Source organism: Halyomorpha halys, unplaced genomic scaffold, assembly GCF_000696795.3.
Source record: "Halyomorpha halys isolate HHAL.00 unplaced genomic scaffold, Hhal_1.1 Scaffold58.1, whole genome shotgun sequence".
In the NCBI taxonomy this organism is placed as follows: domain Eukaryota; kingdom Metazoa; phylum Arthropoda; class Insecta; order Hemiptera; family Pentatomidae; genus Halyomorpha; species Halyomorpha halys.
Genome location: NW_027110919.1, coordinates 2,600,102 through 2,609,036, shown reverse-complemented (window position 1 = coordinate 2,609,036; position 8,935 = coordinate 2,600,102). Strand labels below are relative to the sequence as shown.

The following is an 8,935-nucleotide window of genomic DNA, read 5'->3' as shown; positions in this document are numbered from 1 at the left end:
AAGTACGAAATCCGCATGCACGAGTTAAAGATGTTGAGTAGGAAGGCTTTACCCTTCCTAGGAAGCATCTTCATGAGTAAATACGGGATTCCGTCCAGTCCTGACGCCTTGTTCCCTTTGACGCTTCGTAATACAGACTCTAGTTTATTTAACTTAATATAAATTTGTTTTCATTAAATTTTAAGTTATAGAAATATAATTCTTGGGAGGGGGACCTGGTCTCTTATTTAATGTAACAGTCAAATTACAGAAAAAATAGCAAATAAACACATAAAAAGGATGATTACAAATTTTTAATATCAAGACAAATCCCTTGAAGGGATGATAAAGAATAAAGGATGAATATAAGGTTGGACTTGATGATGGACAATAGTCCTAAACATCTTCAATAAGAAAATAAATAAGTAAAAAGGAATAAGGGTATACCTTGAAAAAAAAAAAATCAAGCCCAACAAAAAATCAAACACAAGTACGAAATCCGCATGCACGAGTTAAAGATGTTGAGTAGGAAGGCTTTACCCTTCCTAGGAAGCATCTTCATGAGTAAATACGGGATTCCGTCCAGTCCTGACGCCTTGTTCCCTTTGACGCTTCGTAATACAGACTCTAGTTTATTTAACTTAATATAAATTTGTTTTCATTAAATTTTAAGTTATAGAAATATAATTCTTGGGAGGGGGACCTGGTCTCTTATTTAATGTAACAGTCAAATTACAGAGAAAATAGCAAATAAACACATAAAAAGGATGATTACAAATTTTTAATATCAAGACAAATCCCTTGAAGGGATGATAAAGAATAAAGGATGAATATAAGGTTGGACTTGATGATGGACAATAGTCCTAAACATCTTCAATAAGCAAATAGATAAGTAGAAAGGAATAAGGGTATACCTTGAAAAAAAAAAAAATCAAATCCAAAAAAAAATCAAACCCAAGCTGAACATTGAAAATCGTCTTATTTTCTGGCCTCCAGTTTCTGTTAGAAAATTAATTCAATGTTTAATTAAACTATACAACAGGTACTGTAAATGTAAATAAAAAGTAGTTATGGAAGAATTTAAGGTAAACTCGTCCTCCTTCAGTATAGCAGAAATGACCACGAAGTGGGTAATGAAAAAAATAAATAATATGCAGGCGTTGAAGAAGATCGTTGGTTCGCGCGGCAAAAGATTTAGCCTTTTAGGTCTGAAGAGCCAAGCGAAAAAAATATGTGTATAAAGTAATGTAAAATGAGGTAAACGTTTCCACACACTGTGGGGTAAAGGTTTCAACTGCAAAATAATAACGCAAATTAATAAGTTTAATAACGCCTCACCAAAGGCGTGTGCACCACAAAACTTATACTTACCAATCTATTTGAAGATGAAGTTGATCCTCGCTTTTATATATTATATATTTATATATATTTTATATATCGTTTCAGATATTTCTATACTATTCACTGTAGCAATACTTTTTTACACCATTAAAATATTCTCATGTTTGCTTGCATTGGATTACAAAATGCAACATCCATTTTTTTGTTATTCTTTTAACCTTTATAACTTGAACAAACTCTTTTATATTAGTACTCTGCACTGGGGATCGTTCATACAAGCACAAAAAAATGGAAAAATACAATCAGGATCCTGGCACTTTGAAGAAATGGAGGTTCTCCCTCCAGATTACAAAATTGATTTCCTGAAGACATTCTTCATAAAGAAAAATTAAAAAAAAAAAAAAGCCTAGTTAAAATCATCTTTTTATTTAAAACTAAAAAAATAATAAGACCACTAATTATAGAACCACTAGTCATGGAAAAACAATAATTATTTAATTCATCCATTGTTTGTTAATACTAGCAACAAGATATCGATATTTGTTCAAATAAATAAAAATAAAATTAAAAAATTTGAATTTTCCTGTTATAATGATAATCCGTATTCAAGGATTTCTTGAGGTGTGAAAAACTATTATCAACCTGCTTAAAATACCATAGTTTAACAAAAGGTAACAGAATCGTGTACTATGGAATGGGATCGAAGAAGATTTCGATTCTTTTACCCCTCAGTTTTAGCCGGTTCGATAAATATCGCTTTAAAAACATTTCGAAAAATCGTAGTTATCAAATTTTTCCACAGTTTAAATTTATCCATTTTTTATTACTACTAACAGTGAGAAATGGTACATTTAATCCCTGCCAGGTTACTAAAGGATAATACTTATTAAAAACCTTTAAAGGATAATCATATTAAAAACCTCTTCCTAGTCCATTTATATTCCGAGTTTAATCAAAATCGTTTAAGTAGTTTTCGAAAAGATGTGATCAAAATTTTAAAAAACAAAACATTTTTATACACGTAATATGCCTATCTATAGCATGGAATCTACAAAATATAAAAATACAAGACACTCTTATACAGTTACTATGGAAAGGAAAAAGGAAAAAAAATTATATAGAACAGGTGGGGACAAAGGTTTCCATTTTCGACATTTAGCTTTTTTCGCGAGCCGCTAATTCGTTTCTACCATTTAAAATGGGTTGTGTTGTAATAGAATATCTTCTCTATCTTTAGTAAAAAAATTATCATAGAGAAAGTGTAGCAGCTGGAGGATGATGCCCCGCTGCATCCGGTTCTTCCCAATATTTCGTTACAGAGAAGAGTTCGTCCAGATCTGAGCTTGAATTGTGCACAGACTTTGAGTCACTGCCAGACGAGTTCTGTAATAATGATATATATATATATATTTTAACCTCACTCAGGTTAGGCCTGTCTGGTGAAAACTATGCTTTCCTCGATATGTTACTTTTCTTGACTAATTTATTCATTTCATTCTCAATTTTCTTTTCTTTATTTGTTTTTAATGTAGTTTGTTAGGTGTTCATATAACTAAAACTGATGGTAGGCCTCATCCTGATCTCTTCCTTTTTATTATAATCTGGGGAAGTTGAATGATATCTTCTGGCAATGCAGCAGTTGGTACCTGAAAAAATTCTTATTTAAATAACAGTTAACTTATATTTTCGACCCCTGTGCTACCCTATTTAAAGGTTTTTAATAAGTATTATCCTTTAATAACCTGGCAGGAATTAAATGTACCCGTAATCAACCATTTCTCACGGTTAGTAGTAATAAAAAATGGATAAATTTAAACTATGGAAAAATTTGATAAATACAATTTTTCGAAAAGTTTTTAAAGCGATTTTTACCTAACCGGCTAAAAGTGAAGGGTAAAGGAATCGAATTCTTCATTGCATAGTACACGGTTTTGTTACCTTTTGTTAAACTATGATAGTGTTTTAGACAGGTTGATAATAGTTTTTCACACCTCAAGAAATCCTTGAATACGGATTATCTTTATAACAGGAAAATTCAAATTTTTAATTTTATTTTTATTAATTTTAAAATTTTAAGTTTTAAATTCTAAAATTTTGGTGATTGTTAATTGTTCGTCTCAGATTTTTTTTTTGGTTTGAGTCATTTTATTAGTATAATGTTCTAAATAACTATTGTATAATATTTTATGTTTATTATATTTATCCACATCGCTGCTTTATTTGAATATTGATACATCCGAATTTTATTTATAAATGTACATATTCCAAAGATAGTACCCTAGACTGAGGAAAATGTTTTTAATGTGGTCGTCCTAAACACTTTCCTTAAGCTATTAGAGTCATTACAAATTAACTTCAGTCAACGAAACAGTCTCAAAACATATATTTATTTTTGTCACATGTGCAAAACAGCGATATATCCAATTATTTATAGTTGATCATCATCCATATTGATATTTTATGTTAATTCTATACATGCATTATATCTTATTATTCTAGAGATAATTTTATGGTCTAATAAAGATTTCATTTTTTTAATATAATACTTTTTTCCATTAAAGCCAGTTTTTCCATTTTATCTAATTTAATTTCGATCAAGGTTTTGTTTTTATTTAAATCGTTTTTAAAAACACACAATCTAAACTGGAAATGTCTAAATGGTTGTAGACTACCTTCCACGCTATCATATAGGAAACAAATTTCAACTCTACGGATTTCAACAAAGCAGTATTTTATAAAAAATACTAACCCACAGCACTCTGTCGTTTAATTCTATAAAATTAAATAAAACTGATATGGCCGACAAGGGTGTTGGAAAGGTATCGAATTCGCTGAGAGCCAATAAGGCAGACAGGAGCTGTTGGCAGGAGCAATACCTGTATTAGGTGCCATGATTATTAAAACAGTTCAGAACTTAATAAATACCGACCTTCTTCAACAATACCCATTAAAGGTATCCAAAAATCGAATAATTTCCAGCCAGCCATTTTAAAAGCTTCTTTGAAAACGAGAATCTCCACAAACATGTGAATTATGATAAATTCTCACATTGTTAGCTCACTAGAGGCAAGAGGAGTGGCACCCGACCCCAAAAACGTGATTCCGGCTCTCCTGAATACCGACAAGAATGAATTGGAGTAGGAACCCGACCCTAACAACTAGCCGGATCAGTGTACAGCGAGGAGTAACTCAGGGTGGGTCCTTGTCGCCTTCTCTATTCAATTTCAACGTCAATGGCGATTATTTGTACCGCGAGCTCTATCATCATCTATTTTTCAAATCGATTTGGATATAACCAAAGAAGTGACCAAGAGAGTGAGTTCCTCACTCACAGAGTTTGCCGATGATGAGGCTGTTTCGGCCAAAGCCAGCTAGTGAACATTGCCCTCACAATCAACTCCATTCTCTTCCTTGAGATGGAGATGCAACCCAAACTGTAAAAGCTGATATAATAAAATAGTAGAAGGTGATATCATAAAATATTCTTGGGAGAGCTGGTTTTTACAACCATGAGAGATTAGTAGAGTCAGAGAAAAAGAACAACGTTGTAAATCAATATTTGTTCCCGGGCCATATTTACCCTCTCCGGACGGCACCTTAAGATACATTCTGCGATATTGGAGAGTATCGATACTAATAACTGCAAGAGTATCAAGGCCATTGTCGGACTCCCTGCTAAAACCTCTTCAGCGATTTTATACCCACCAAAGAGATATCGAGAACTAGATCAGATCATCTGTCAATGGGAGGATCCTCTGCAGCAATGGTCCATTGCCCAGCGACTGCCTTATGTTTCGGATGCCCTATTCCAGTCAGGATACAATTATGCAGCGGAAATCGCTGAACGTGCCTAAAAACTAGGTATTGATCAGGGCTACCAAAATATGACAGCTCTATGACAGTCGCAGCGAGAAAATGCATTTGAAGAATGGCCTATTTGTTGGTGGCAGGAAGTTATTTTTTTCTACATTTTCATTAATTCATAACGGACATTCTTATTATTTATTTATTTTATTTTAAGTATGCTTACTGAAGTATCTACATCAAATGAGTCTATAAATTAAAATAAAACTTGTGTAGTAACCTCAATATTTGAGATAGATCACCGGAAAAGAAGAATGGGAGTAGGATATATAGAGAGGATACAATGTATATTGTTGATAAGAAAGCAAAAAGGAAAAAAAAGTAGATACAAATTTAATTCTAAAAAAAAAGTGTAAATATTGTATTATTGTAAGTTGCCTTGTATGATTGATTATTATGCTGTGTGTTATAACAACCTACTGTATTTGGGCAGTATTTCTCTCTAGGATAGTGTTTTTAACTGTGAATGATATTATCTTTCCTTTAAATAATTTAAATAATTATATTTCTTCTCGTTATGGAATTGAGAAAAGAGTTTTAATTTGTCCTTGAAATAGCATAATGGATATGTTTTTCCACATTTTTATTACTTAAAAAAAATTCTTTCTATGTAGTAAAAGTCAGAAATCAATTTAATTTGTTCGCTAATATTCAATGATGTATACCGATCGGTTTTATTTTGTTTTCTGAAACTATCGATTATTTTCTATTTAAACAAATTTTCCTTATGATATGAACTCATAATGTGATGCTATAATCGTAAAAATTTTTATAATAATTACTACTTATACATTTTGAACACATTAGATTAAATAATAGGGCGAAGAGGTTTTTATTGCTAATTGTTAATTTGTTTCTTGGTAATGTAAATAAAGTGTTATGTACATATTAATTTAGACTTAATATTATTTTTCAAATATTCCAAAATTAATTCAAAACGGGTTTTAAGTAAATTTTTTAGATAGTGAAATAAATATATCTAAATTGCAGATTCGTTGCATCTATTTTCATTAAGTATAATATAATAATCTTCGATTGGATCACATTTTTTTTTTATTTAACAAATCATACATATATATATTTTTTGTAAAACATTTATCTATTATGCCGTAAACAAATCACAAGATTTAAATATTGTTTGTATATTTTAAAATTATTTGAGGATTAGAAATTAAAATGCTATCTATGGTAAACTAAATTAAAAAGTGTATCCATGACAATTTAGTCATAGTTTTGTTAATTAATAATTTTTTCCCAGTTTAGTATAAAGATTATTCTTTTTAGTAATATATAGAGAAATCGGTTGCGGAGGAGTACGGAATACCGTAAGTTAGTACTGATTTTTACGTGTGGCGATGTTTCGGTTTAACCTATAGACCTTCATCGGGGTGACAAAAGTTTTCATTTTTTAGATGTCCTTAATTCAATAATTATAGTTTTCTAAAGCCAATCGGTCCTGTTAAATAAGTATCATTCCAAAATTTGTAACTTAATATTTTTTTTCCATACATACCCTTGAAAATTATAGAAAAGTATATGCTTTCTCTAATTAAAAAAATATCAATATAAAAAAAATATAAACATTAATGGTATTATATTTCATATTGATTTAAAATGTATAGTTGGCCTCCATTCCTTTTGGGCTTTTACCTATTTTCAAAGTCTTTATTTACTTAATTGTAGTAGAAAAGATTTTCTTTTTGCTTAAATTAAATAAAACTTTTCAAACAATAAAAAAAAAAAAAAATGTATCAAAATGCCTGTAATTTTTCAAAAATAAGAAAACTATTAATTATAAATAAACGTACATATTTATCGGCACTGTACGTTATGTCTGTGTTTCTTCAGTTCATTCATAAAGATGATCATAACTAAAGAAATTAGGAACCATAATTCGTTATTTTAATTTTTTGGTCAATTATCATTAAATTTAAATAATTACATTGCTATATGATATATTAAATTTTATTAAAAATATAACCAAAGCTATAATAGAGGAAATGTGATAGATATACTATCCAAAGGCATTTTATTGTTAATTCATTATTATGAGCATTATCTTTAAAATCTTAGTATAGATATCAATTTTAAAGATATTCTATTTTTATTTGTTCTCTTTACTCAATTTAATTTAATTTACTTTAAAGAGGACATATTTTTTATTTATTTTAAAACTAAATGATATTTTTAAGTAAGCTGTTTGTAAATTTTCGAAAATTAGACAAAGCAAAGAAATCATGAGTTTATTTTATTTTTGCTGAACCGAAACTAAAAAAATCCTTCACTTATGTCAGAAAAACTATTGGTTATTTACTCATAATAGGACACAATGAAACTATAAGTTTTGGAATAATTATTACTAGCATAAATAAATATTGTCATGAAATATTTTTAATTAAACTTGATCTATCCAAATTATACAATAGAGAAGATAAGATGTAATATGAGCCAGTTATGTCCCCCCATTTTTCTGGTTATATGAATGAATTTACAATCCAACGAACATACTAGGACCGATATTGAAGCTCAGCTGGTGCATTTTAAGTAAGCAACCTTTTGTGTTTTAGAATATATATATTTTTTTAATTAAACTGATTAAACCAGTTAGTTCATTGAATACACACCAATTATAAACTATTTATACTGAACTATAAAATAAATATTGTGATAAATTGTTGGTTTACAGTATAAAGAAATCGAATTTATGTTGGAGTAATAGTAAGCAAAAAATAATACAGCTCGATTTTAAGGATATGTAACATAACATAATCGATTGAAATATTAGTGATTCAATCTGGATTTTCTTGAGTATGTTTTGGATTTTTAATTTCTAGTTAGTATAATTAAAATATATAATATGTTAAAAAAAAATCAGTTGAGGAAGGAAGGAATCTATTGTCAAGTAATCGCCAATATCACACATACTATTGATTTTACAGTAAAATGTTATGTAACCAAGGTTGCAGCCAATTACATTTCATTCTCCTCAAACAAAGGATCGATAATTTGCAATGCATTATTGGCTATAAAAAAAAAAAATCAAATAAACTTACTTTGAAATGAAAATTATCCGAAATACGCTAAGTGACAAATTCAACTGAATATTGGAACTTATTAAATCTGTCAGGATAAATCATTTTCCGATGCCGGTCCAAGATATAATTTGAAATATTTAATTTCGTAAAAGATAACATAGGTTTGTTGTGGCTGAAATACGGGGACCTAGGCGGGCCTGAATGCAGTCCAGCACAGGGTCCCAAATATGGATTTATATACGATATTATATAAATTGCTATATTATTAGATGTATCATCTAGTAATACTATATACCTCTGAAGACTGGATGAAGCCGAAACTGCCATGATAGAGGAATGTAGCTGAAAGAGAAGAGCAGAATCGATATCGCCCTCTTCCCACACTGAATGGGTGCCCAGCTCAATGGAGTGCCCTCGGCTCGGCTCGGCAAAGTTCGGTCAACATCGGCTCGCCCATTCTTCCCTCTCCGACGGCCCTTTCAACTTGAAAAAATACCATACACTTCCTGTACATTTATGCATCCCACTATGGAAGGATGAAATATCTAGGGCACGCTTCCGCGCACTCAAAATAACACCAAAAATAATATTTACTTTAGAGGATTTAAAACAAGACAAACCTTCTTGAATGAAATAGAAAAGTGTTTTGTAATTAGAAGTCATTTTCATTTTTTTATTCAAGACCTATTATATAGATAGATAGATAGAATATTATT

The 8,935-nt window shown here is 30.0% G+C and overlaps 1 protein-coding gene across 2 annotated transcripts in view; it reads right to left on the bottom strand.

Moving 5' to 3' along the window:
* The window catches only part of LOC106692504 (tyrosine-protein phosphatase non-receptor type 5), a 51,295-nt gene that overhangs the window by 35,874 nt on the left and 6,486 nt on the right, over positions 1-8,935 (bottom strand). Inside the window, exon 2 of one of the 2 annotated variants that reach the window (XM_067049032.1) lies at positions 8,515-8,702. The exons of the other annotated variant lie outside the window; for it this stretch is intronic. The gene's annotated coding sequence lies outside the window, so the exon portion shown is untranslated. The remainder of the gene's footprint in view (positions 1-8,514; positions 8,703-8,935) is intronic. 2 annotated transcript variants of the gene reach the window in all.